Source organism: Palaemon carinicauda, chromosome 24 (genome assembly GCF_036898095.1).
Source record: "Palaemon carinicauda isolate YSFRI2023 chromosome 24, ASM3689809v2, whole genome shotgun sequence".
Classification (NCBI taxonomy): domain Eukaryota; kingdom Metazoa; phylum Arthropoda; class Malacostraca; order Decapoda; family Palaemonidae; genus Palaemon; species Palaemon carinicauda.
In genome coordinates, this window is record NC_090748.1 from 60,409,485 (window position 1) to 60,421,984 (window position 12,500).

Consider the following 12,500-nt stretch of genomic DNA (forward strand, 5'->3'; position numbering starts at 1 on the left):
TTACATAGGAAATATTTATTTGAATGTTGTTACTGTTCTTAAAATATTTGATTTTTCCTTGTTTCCTTTCCTCACTGGGCTATTTTCCCTGTTGGGACCCATGGTGTTATAGGATCCTGCTTTTCAACTAGGGTTGTAGCTTAGCAAGTAATAATAATGATAATAATCAGATCGAATAATAATTAATTTGTTAACTCGAAAGAAAGCAGAGATTCTCTGCACTTTTAAAAAACATTAGTGGCAAGAGAAGGATAGCTTCTATTCTAGAAATGTAAGATTCAGCAACTCTACGTGATATTTAAGGAGTTGCACCTATCAATGGAAAAAATGAGGTGATTAAGATTTTATAAATGGTGACAATGATTTTTTTCAACCAGTGTTTTTACCGCAAGAACGAACAGTTTTGAAGTTAACGCACATGTACCAAAGGAAATAGAGAAAATTGTCTTTGTCTTCAAGTGTGTCGTTGGTGTTGGTTGAACTTTATAGTAAATGAAGACTGTTCCCGCAACGGGTATAATTATAGAAATAGTTTATAGGTTTGTGATAAAAGAAAGATGAGATAAAGGCGATAAGTGTTTATGTCTCGGAAGAAGTTGTGATGTCTGATGATTTGTTTACTGCGTCTGTATCAGCTGACCTTAATAATTTTGCATAACACTATGGGTCGATTATTGCTACTAGCCGACATCTGAACGTCAGTTAAAAGGATAGTAGGATCTAGGAAAAAGTGAAGTTGAGTAAGAAAGAGGAAAGTTCAAAGACACTATGAACACTAAGGAAATCAAAGATTATTTTATATAGAAATCTAGACAGTATAGTAAAAATATTTGTTATTGAATTAAATTTTAAACCTTTTTTTCTTTTTTAAACAAAGTTAACCCTTAGGACTGGTGAAATTGATACAAACAAACTTAGGGGCTTAGGTGTTATGAATGATATTACTATTGGATGAGTCCTCCCTCTGACCAGTAGAGAATAAAACTGAACATACATTTCATAGCCTCATTGCCTGGATACTTAATAGTACACAGGAATGATATTTTATAGTAATGAATATATATATATATATATATATATATATATATATATATATATATATATATATATATATATATATATATATATACATATCTATCTATCTATCTATCTATCTATATATATATATATATATATATATATATATATATATATATATATATATATATATATATATATATATATATATATATATACATTATTATTATTATTATTATTATTATTATTATTATTATTATATCTGGATCCCTGGTCTGACCACCAATAATATATTATACGATTCTAACTCCTGAAATCTGGGCATTAAAAAAATATACTATACTATGTCTCGTGAATGGGAACCAAACATATAATACTGAATTATATATACTACGAATGGAAAGTTAATTATCCTCTTGGATTTCCAAATTACATTGTTGGCTTTTACATGAAACTGTTATACTTTAAAGCATTAATACACAAATTCTGATACCGTTAAATAACTCCCAGACAGCAATATATAAAACACTGAATATCCAAAGGTCTCTTAAGCACACTCAAAACTAAACAGGGTAATTACTTTTTTTAAGTACTATCAACACTAAGGAGAGGACACACTAAAATGCACTGAACACTTTCGAAATGCACTGTGTGGGAGAGAGAGAGAGAGAGAGAGAGAGAGAGAGAGAGTGAGAGAGGGGGGGGGAGGCTGCGGTTCTAACTCAATCTCTATGTGTGTCTCTCTCTGACTTAGCCCAAGCATGGGTCACCTATATATCAAATTTTGACTAAGTCCAATCTTCGATATTATTTGGAAAGACTAGCTTCTGCCTAAAGGCGTCAGAGTTTCCAACTAGTTAAAAATGCCAAAATGCGTAAATCAGGGGGATTTTCGTACCTCTCAGATCACGCCAACGCACCCGTGAAACGACTCTCCCAGCTAGCCCCGCCTACCTATTGTCCCCGAAACCAAAAAAAAAGAGAAATAACATCCTCTCGCCAGGATTTCTCGAACACTTGAAAAAACGTTGAAAAGAACATTTTAAAGCACATGTCACTTAAATTCTCTCTCTAACATGACGCAATTCATCATAAAACATGAAAGAACATTACCTAAACCCTCGTTCCTATCTCGCATGAATTCTACAAAACTTTCGAATAGACTATGTATGACTTCTTAGCAAACATACATGAAATTGAAAGGTAATTTTCTAAAAATGATACGTAAAATACAGATTTTAACTTTAATAAAGAATATAATTAAATTCACGACGAAAGTCTTATGTAATTTATATAAAATACTTATATCTTCATGAGAGGGGCTCATTTTACGGGCTGGGCATCATCTCTTCAATACACAAATTAAAACAATATAGATAAATATAAATAAAATTATCAATAAACTACGATATTTAATCTACACTAAACCAGCTTGGTAAGATACCTAAAAAAGAAGATTATTTATATCGGGTCTGAATCCGTCGAACAAGTCCGAGATAAATAATCTGTAACCACATTATCTTTACATATTCGTTATCTTTACCTGATAAATTCTTTACATAAATACAATACGGTTGCTAACATAATGTCCACCTAGATTACCTATGATTATTATTTTTCCATCTTATTCACAAAAGTTGAGAGATTATGATTGGAATACACCATAATGTCTTAATTTTGTGGTCAATTTACATAAATTAAGAACCTGTTCCTTGCTGCGATCAGCGCCAGCAGTTCCGTTTCCATTGTCGAGTCAGTTCGTTGCTGCTTCTTCATCGTAAATGACATAAGACACACAGAATAAAGAATTCCTTCCTCATGTTCTTGCAATAAGACAGCTCCAATCCCGTTGTCCGACGCATCCACTCGTATAAGGAATTTCTCGGTGAAATCTGGTACTTGAAGTCTCGGTTTCAAAGTTAATATGGCCTTCCTCAGATTTTTCCCTTTTCCTGATATCTCGATAGCGTAGGTCCAATCACTGCCTTCCTCCAAAATCTGGAGTGGCTTTGGGGACTCGTTGACGAGAGGGAATCTTCTTTCCGATACGTATACCAGTACCTACCGTCCTACCGTAACCTCTCTGTTCGTACTTTTCATGCCAAACCCTTTCTCCGCTTGTCCTCACCTTGTTTTCACGTCTTCTAGGGAAAATATCCTTAACTCACTGATTCTCCTCCTCGAATCCTTAATATTTCCTTCATCCATTTCCTTTTGATCCTTCCATTTTCCTGCCAACATTTTCTCTGGTCCTTTGCTAAAGGGTCTTGCAACCTGTCTGTTCATATCCTTCCTACCAAACATTTCCTTCGTCCGTCCATGACTTGTCGCCTTCCTGCCCTCTAGGGAAAATTTTCTTATCTCCCACAACCCTTTTCCTCGAATTCTTGACATATTCTCCTTCCGTTTTCTCTCGATCCTTCCATTTTTTTGCTATCATTTTCTTCGGTCCTTTTCCGAAGGACTCTTCTCGTTCTTCCACACTTCCACTAGGCCTAAGGGAGTTTCCATGATGCACTCGTTGGGCTTTTCAGTCATTTGACATACGAGACATGCACGGCAAAGCTGGCTCACGTCTTTTTGTATGCCAGGCCAGAAAAGGTGTTTCATTATCTTCTCCGTCGTCTTCCTTATCCCCATATGTCCTGTTTTCTGTGCTATCGTGATTATGTCTTTTCAACAGTGCGGGAATTAATATCTGGCAATATATCAACCATTCGGCATTTCCAGGGATACAGGTGGGTCTATGCTTCCTCATAAGCAACCCATCCTTAAGATAATAACAGGTTGGAGACTGCTGTGCCTCCGTCTCGTCCACCACATGGTACAATAACCCTTTTAATGTTGCATCCTTCTGTTGCAATACTATCAGCCTGTTCCTACTAACTTGTCCTATTTCTAATGTTGAATTTTCTATTTCTTACAAGTCCATTTCTTCTTTGTTCACCGTCTGCTGGTCTGTCACTCCTTTTCGCTCGGGCTTACCCTTGCTTTCTCTTCTTGCATATTATCAAGGGAATCATCTTCTTCAGAAAACAAATCATAAAAGTTCATTGCTTCTTCGATTTCTTTTTCTTCTTCGTCCACCCGTCCGCTCATCTGTCGTTCCGCCAAATTCATTACTTCCCGTTCCATTTTATCTTTATCCTCTTGTACACTTGTCTGTCGTCCTTCTTCGCTCTGGCTTACTCTCTAGTTTTCTTACGTGTCATCACGGGAATCCTCTTTTTAGGAAAGCAAATCCTCCAAATTAATTTCTTCCAGGTCCATTGTTTCTTGGTCCTCTTGTCCACTCATCTGTCATTCCTCTTCGCCCGTGCTTACTCGGGACTTTTTCTCTTGCATACTATCAAGGGAATCCTCTTCTTTGGAAAACAAATCTTTTAAGTTAACTGCTCCTTCGATTTCTTCTTCTTCTTTAGCAGCCACTTCCTTCTTCATACTCCCAGTCATAACAAAACTAGGAACCAGAGAAGGGTAGGTCTCATCTTCAGTCGTAGGACTATATCTGAAAGGTTTCTCCGTTACAATGGGACAAGGCACGAACAGCGCTCCTCCAACCTCATTACCCAGCAGGACGTCTACTCCTTCAACAGCCATTGAATCCTTAACCCCAAAGTCAAAATTACCTGTCACCAACTCGCATGACAGCTTTAAACAGCAAATAGGGGTGACCTCCTCACCTCCTATTCCCTTCAAAATAATCGAGCTCCCTGTGAGAGACTGTTCCACCATAGGATGTACTCCCCGTACAACAACACTATGGTTACAACCTGTGTCGCGCAATATCCTAACCAGGATTTGCTCACTCCTGTCTATTGCTGCTAACATACTTACATAAATATATGGTTTAAAGGCATCCATTCTCTTTGTGTTCGTTCTGTTTGGTGGCTGGTTCATTTTCCTGTCTATCCTTTCCCGATTGCTTTTTAGTCTTTGCATTCTGTGAAGGCGAACTTTTTAATCATTTGGGCGACTGCGTTCAGTTGGTTTGAGCAACATTCTTTACTGATATGACCTCTCTTGCCACACTCAAAACAGACAATATCAATATTCTGCTCCTCTTCCATGATACTTGAAGGAGGACAATTCGACGTTGGTTGCTGTGGTACTATCGCATTCTGCTTACGGACAACACCAGTCCTACTTCTGTTGTAACAGATGAAATTGTTCCCATAGTTATTTCCAAATTGGTTTTCATGATTTGGCGAATACTTGAGACTTGGTCGGAACGAAGATTGAAACTTCGTGCCTGAGGAGGGTTTACGACTGATAATATTATAATCTTCACTTAGCGAAGCGGCTTTTTCAAGTTTCTTTACCTCTCTCTCTCTCATGTACGTTGGAATGTGTTCAGCAATTCATCGTAGATACTGCTCTAGTATTATCAATTCTTCCAAATCAGCCTTCTACTTTAAGTTAGCAGCCTCTCTATCTATCTTTTAAAACATCGTCGTACCTTATAAGCGCAATCCTGGAAAGTAATTTTCTCGTCCTTTTTCAAACTTTGGAACCTTTCATTATAATATTAAGGGGTCATCTGATACACTTGCAATACGCTCCACTTCACTTCTTGATACTCCATCCTCTGGTTCTGAGATAAGCATAAGTAAGCACTGTGGCCCTTCCCAAAGAGCACAATTTGCAATAACACAGACCATTTATCTTCTGGCCATTTTCATCATTGCTGCGACACTTTCAAAATGATGGAAGAACTCTTCTGGGGATTCTTCTGCTAACTTTGGAATTAACCTCTGGGCTTCCGACACACTAAACATGGGTTCGTGCCTAGCAGAAGATGTCTCGGTTTCTGTTTGTGCTTTCAGCTTTGCGCAGGTGTGCATTATTTCTAACTCTCGCATATACCTTGCTTCTTACATCTCTTTTTCTTCTTGTCTTGCTTCCATTAACCTTGCGTGTATTGCGATCTCTCAGGCTTCTTCTTTCTCTTCTGCCATCATCTTCAACCTAATCAAATTCTCCTCCGCTGCAATACATCAAATCTCAGATTCTACACCCTTTTCTGCTTGCATACCTTCAGTTTGAGGGATAAATGGTCCTCGCTTCGCTAAAACTTCTTACTCAGCTTCCTCCAACAGTTTACGAGCTGCCACAATATTCTCTTCCGACAACTTTCCCGAGTTTATCAATGCTTCTAAGGCTAGACACTTAATTTGGGCTTTATTCATCCCACTCGTATCATGGCCACCACGTGCCATTAAGATCGATAGCCACTGAGCTTTAGTTACATTAGTTTCTGACAATTCCTGAACACTTGGGTTACTTAAAAGCTCCTGATTATTAAACTGTTCCATCTTGTAATTTAACGATAATTAATGCTTCTCCGAAAAATAATATACTAACAATACTCAGAGTCCTATGAACACTGTACTAATCAAAAGCCCTTAATAAAACCACGGCCCAGTTATCACCAATATTTAAAACAGACTCCTTCGATTCCCGGGTCTGGGCACCAAAATACATTATAATGTCTGGATCTCGGGTCTGAGCACCCAAAATATATTATACGATTATGACTCCCGAATGGCTTGTGACTGGGAACCAAACATATAATATTATATATACTATGACTGACAATTTAATTGACCTCACAGGTTTCCAAATTACCTTGTTTGCTTTTACACGAAAACTGTTTTACTTTAAGACATTAAAGCGGGAATTTTGAGACCATTGAATAACTCCCAGACAGCAATATATAAAGCACTGAATATCCAAAGGTCTCTTAAGCACACTCAAAACTAAACTGGGTAATTACCTTTTTAATTACTATTAACACTTATATAACTCTCAATGTGGTTCTTAACAGGACTCGAGCGGAACCTGGTCTCAAATATAGAATGATACGGTTATTACAAAAATTGTTATATTCTATATGAATTACACCACTTTGGAAAGGATTTACACAATGATAAAATAATTCACTGGAAAATATTAAATCTGAACAAAACTTACAATAAGACTAAAATGTTTAAATCTGAAATTATATAACTTTACTTGAAATATTATATGTGGATAAACCTTAAACTTTAGAAAAGAAATAATGAAATGAAAATAATACAAATACTTGAAATAATTCTGAAATAGTACAATGTTTAAGTTTGACTTTAAATAAATATAATAATTAGCCAGATCACATTAAAACTCTATCCTGCCTACAGGGCCGTTTACACAAAACCTTATACAATACCCAAACTCACCCTAATACAATGAGTTTAAAAATCACTTTTTAGTCTTGCTCGACACAATTTCCTTTGGGGCACAGTCACGAAGGAGATGACACACTAAAATGCACTGAACACTTTCGATATGCACCGATTTTGTGTGGGAGAGAGAAGGAGGGGCGAAGGCTGCGGTTTTAACTAGATCTCTATGTCTGTCTGTCTCTGACTCAACCCATCCTTGGGTCACTTATATATAAAATTTTGACTAGTTTCTGAAGCTTCTATATTATTTGGGAAGCCTAGCCTCTGCCTAGGGGCGTCAGAGTTTCCAACTAGTTAAAAATGCGAAGAGGCGTAAGTCAGGGAGTTTTTGATAACTCTCAGATCACGTCAAGGCACCCGCGAGATGACTCTCCCACCTAGCTCCGCCTACCTATTGTCCCCGAAATGAAAAAAAAAAAAAAAGATAACATCCTCTCGCCGGGATTTCACAAATATTCAAAAAGACATGGAAAAGAACATTCCAAAGCACATGTCACTGAAATTTCCTCTCTAACATGACACACTATATCATAAAACATTAAAGCACAATACCTAAGCCCTCGTTCCTATCTCGTATGAATTCTACAAAACTTTCAAATAGTCTGCAGAAGACTTCTTAGCAAACATACTTGAAATAAAAAGTTAATTCTTTAAAAATAATATGTAAATTACACATTTTAACTTTAATAAAGAATATAATGAAATTCACAATGAAAGTTTTACGTAATCTACATAAAATACTTATATCTACATGAGAGGGGCTCATTTTACTGGCAGGGTTTCATCTCTTTAATACAGAAATGAAAACAATATAAATAAATATAACTAAATTTATTGATAAACTACGATATTTACTCTACACTAAACCATCTCCGTAAGAATATATATATGTATATATATATATATATATATATATATATATATATATATATATATATATATATATATATATATATATATAACCAAGAAAGGACAGTTCTTCTCTAGACACTCAACCTCAGACGATTGACGATTGTTATAGATTTTTTTTTTCTTATTGCTTTTATAATTACAGTTGAAAATCGCCCAGCACATATTTTGTAGCACAAACACTAAGCGTGCAGCATTCGTTTTAGAAGATAACTTGTGAACAATCTTAAATATTTTATGCATTGATGTAATCAAAAGCCCAATGTTTTAGAAAAAAATTCTTAATGCAGCTATTATATTTTATACTACTATGAGATTCAGGGCCTCTGTAGCACGGTTTTTTGGACTTTGCTCCTTATCAAAGCATCGGATGTTGCTGATAGTTGACATATGTATATTTTACAACCACACACTAATTTTGTCAGCATTATCAATAACCTAAACCCAATAGTTTTAATTTTTATAGAGTAAAAATGATCTAGCCGACGCCATGGCCAGTGATAACGAGCCAAGAGACGAAAACTTTCATTACGTAAGCAATGTAAACACCTTTTGACAAAAGTTTGCCCCGCCCATCCACCAGACACCCATTCACCTTGTTCCATCGGCTCTGAAACCCATAACAGTCAAGAATGGCTAACAGGATTTGGAATTGCCCCCGTGGTTGCAAAACTGCATTTGTCTTACGACTTGCAACTTTATACAGTCAAGAGAAAGCCTGTGGCCATATTTACTATAGTCTGAATAGGTAATTATTCAGTTTCTAGTTTAAATCCAATGTTTATGGTCCGATTTGTATTTAGCGTGACATGATTATAATACTTGTAATGTTATTCAGGCTTTTGAACATTTCCATTAACTATTCACTATGCCACCAAGAGAGAGAGAAAGAGAGAGATTGTATGTAAACAGTCTTTATATAACTATTTTTGTTAAAATAAGAATTTTGTGCTAAACTCTCCATCAGACCAACGGATCATCCGATATCATTTTTTCTTCTTCTTCTTAGGCCATACGACCGTGTTGGCTATGTTTTGGCCATGACTGCATTTTGTAAATAAATCAGGAATAGTTTTAGGAGTTTTATTTGTACATCTAATGGGAATTTATAGAAGTAAAGTGAACATAATTCATTTATCCTTTAAAATAATTACTACATGTAGCAAAACAAATAATAGTAAAGATGAAAATGCAATGAAGGAATGATACCATACTTTATCTTTAGCTTCAACATCGGCAATAACATACCCAGTTGCCATAATTTGTCAGCTTAACGAAATAACTTATCATCTAATGTTAAACTTAATGTCTGAGGAGGCCATGGCTTATTGCACAGTGAAAAAACATGACAAAGACTTTATGAATGGCGGAACGATACATAAATGTGGGTGGGGTATCTGTGCTAGCGCAGTAATACTACTGTAGAAGTAGTGCCGCAACAGTAGTATACATGAATTAAACGTTTACGCCAACTGCTGGGATCCTTGAGGATCATTTAGCACTTTTTAAAACTACTCGAGAAATGAGTTTTTATAGTCAGAATTTAAATTTTCTGATCCAACAATGCCCATGATAGCCTTCAGTGTTATCCTGAATTATAACCAGGCCAAAGTGGGTGGAGCCTCATTGTGTCATCATTCTGACGATAATAATTGGTGAAGGTTTAAAGCCAAAATACGGTACCGGCTAATTTTTTTTTTCCAGTAAATAGGTAGTTAGATAGACAATAAATAAAAATTGCTTGACATTGGATATAGCAGTTATCAAATCAAGCTTGTCTACTACGTTTTTGAAAATTACCAACTATACCCTGCACTTTGTCAATCTGATTGTGACCTATAAAGTAGACTGTAATTTCTTAGGAAACTTATTTTGGGAGTTAGACTAATAATCGAGGTGTTTTTGTATTTATTAACATATTTTTTTGGTTTGTTCATTATGATAATTATTATTGGAGAGGTTTCAGAGTTCATAAAGGTGTACTGCTTTGCTTTTATTTAAACTTTTGTGTCATTGTTGGCAGAGGTATAGCCTTCGTTACGTATAGCCAATCATCGATCGAGAAAGAGGGAAGAAATGCCGTCATAAGTTACGTAACGAGTGCGTTCGAAACCTTTTCTCTGAGTAAGTTGGCCCGTCTTCAAAAAACGTCACTTTTACATTATAAGTACCAAATTTATTCAACCTACGTAATGCAGAATATAGTCAAAATTTATGTGTAGATATAATGTGCATTCTGAAGAAGCATTATATTTATGAAATTCATAGATAAAGAATTATTGCGAAAAAACCGTGTTACAAAGGCCCTGAATCTCATAGTAGTGTACCCGAACCATCCAAACTAGGTCTAATTATTCAGATATATATTTGCAGACACAAATGGGCGCACGCTCACTCACAGATTCACCCTCCTAACGATTACCTGCTCCTTCGACAATTTGTGGGAGACTGTGGTTTCAGGGTGTACCTCTTAGGGTAACCCCTCTCACCAGGTATGACTACCCACTGATCATGAAAGGATATATATATATATATATATATATATATATATATATATATATATATATATATATATATATATATATATATATATATATATATATATATATATGGACTTTTGGGTGATATAGCCATGTAGTCCTGATGGAAGGTTCCTAATAGTAGCTTCCTAAGGGATATATATACTACGGTGATATTCCCAGGGAATTTACCTTTAGCTCTCCAGAATTCTAACTCCTGGCGCGAATATCCTTAATATTTCTCTCAAGGATATCGGATAATATCAGGGGACGTATTCTTGACACGCCACATAGCAATCTTCACCCCGAATAGCATTTACGCTTCGAGGGGGAAAGTGGCAAGATTAAAAGGGGAGCCCTTTCAAGGTGACCCTACTTCCCATACTACTATTAAGTATCAAAATAGCACCATATCCAAGATGTCAGACATTCCTTGTAGCATTGAGCATGGTGCTACAGATACGGTAGTTTCAGGAGGGATTCTGTGAAGACCTTTTCTACAGAAAAGGAGGGTGGGTCCATCAGGACGACATGGCTATATCACCCAAAAATAGATTTTTCGCTTCGCTCAAAATCCGTTATATGGGCTCAAGCCATGTCGTCCTGATGGAAGTTTACCAGAGTATTAATGTATCTGTGGATTTTCATCAGTGCCTTAACCTTGGGACAATATTTCTATAGTCATCTGGACCATTTGAGACAAATGGCGTTACCATCATCCATCATTATCATTAATCATAAACAATGTTATTGCTTCCTGCCCCCTACAGGGAAGAGTCATTCTAAACGGTAGAAAAGGGGCCTCAAGGTTAGCATATATTGTATGAACAAACATAAGTATTAACTGGGTATACAAATGGTCTCACGGTCTGTATATATTGTCGGAACAATAACAGTGTCCATTATATCCATTATTTGTAAGCATGCAATGATATGAGGTTTACTTACATGAGTAAGTCGAAGAACTCGGGCGTCTTAAATATGCAAATTGCCGGGAGAATTAGGACGCTATTACATTCTAATAGACATTTATTTCTAATAAATGACTAAATGAAATAACAAGTGAAACGAATGTATCATGATAAAGGAATTATACATGCAACGTATACAGAAATCATTTTCATTTTTAAAGGGGCAGAAATGATGAGTGCCACCCTCAGACTGAAGAAAAATCTTTTAATAAATTTTCCTTTATAATTTCTGTAAATTTTATATCCTATCGACACTGTGTACTACGTTCACACGGCACGAGTGGTATCTATATAATTCCAGACCTGAGATTTTGAACTGATTTAATGTCACCATGGTAACACTCATTTAAAGGGTATCACACAGAAAGTGCAGATACTTTCTCCCTTTAATTGACAGTCCCAATCAATTAACCGTTCTTCGCAGAATTAGACGACTGGTTTTAATATACTACCTGCAGCCACCACATAATGCTTCAGTCCATGGACCTGCTTAGCATAGTGTTTGTAGAACACTCTGGATGATTTCCATCCGGTATATGAGCGAAGACGCTCAAAGTCCATATACTGAAAAAAGTTCAGTAATGAAGCAATTTTCCTCAGATCATGACATGCGGGAGTACTGTCAGGAGTACTCTGCGAATAAAGTAGGTGAGCTTCGCCCTCAGTTGTTTTAGGGATAAATTTGATCCAGAGGTTTCTCTTTTAAAGAGCTGTCCTCCCCTGAAGTCTAAAGTTCTACGAAGATAGACCTTTAGACAGTCTACAGGATATAGAGAAACATCTTCCTTCAGAGGGCAGATTCTCCAGGGACCCCACCTCTTAGTGGGTAGCTCGTTTTTAGCGAGAAAGGTTGGATCAGG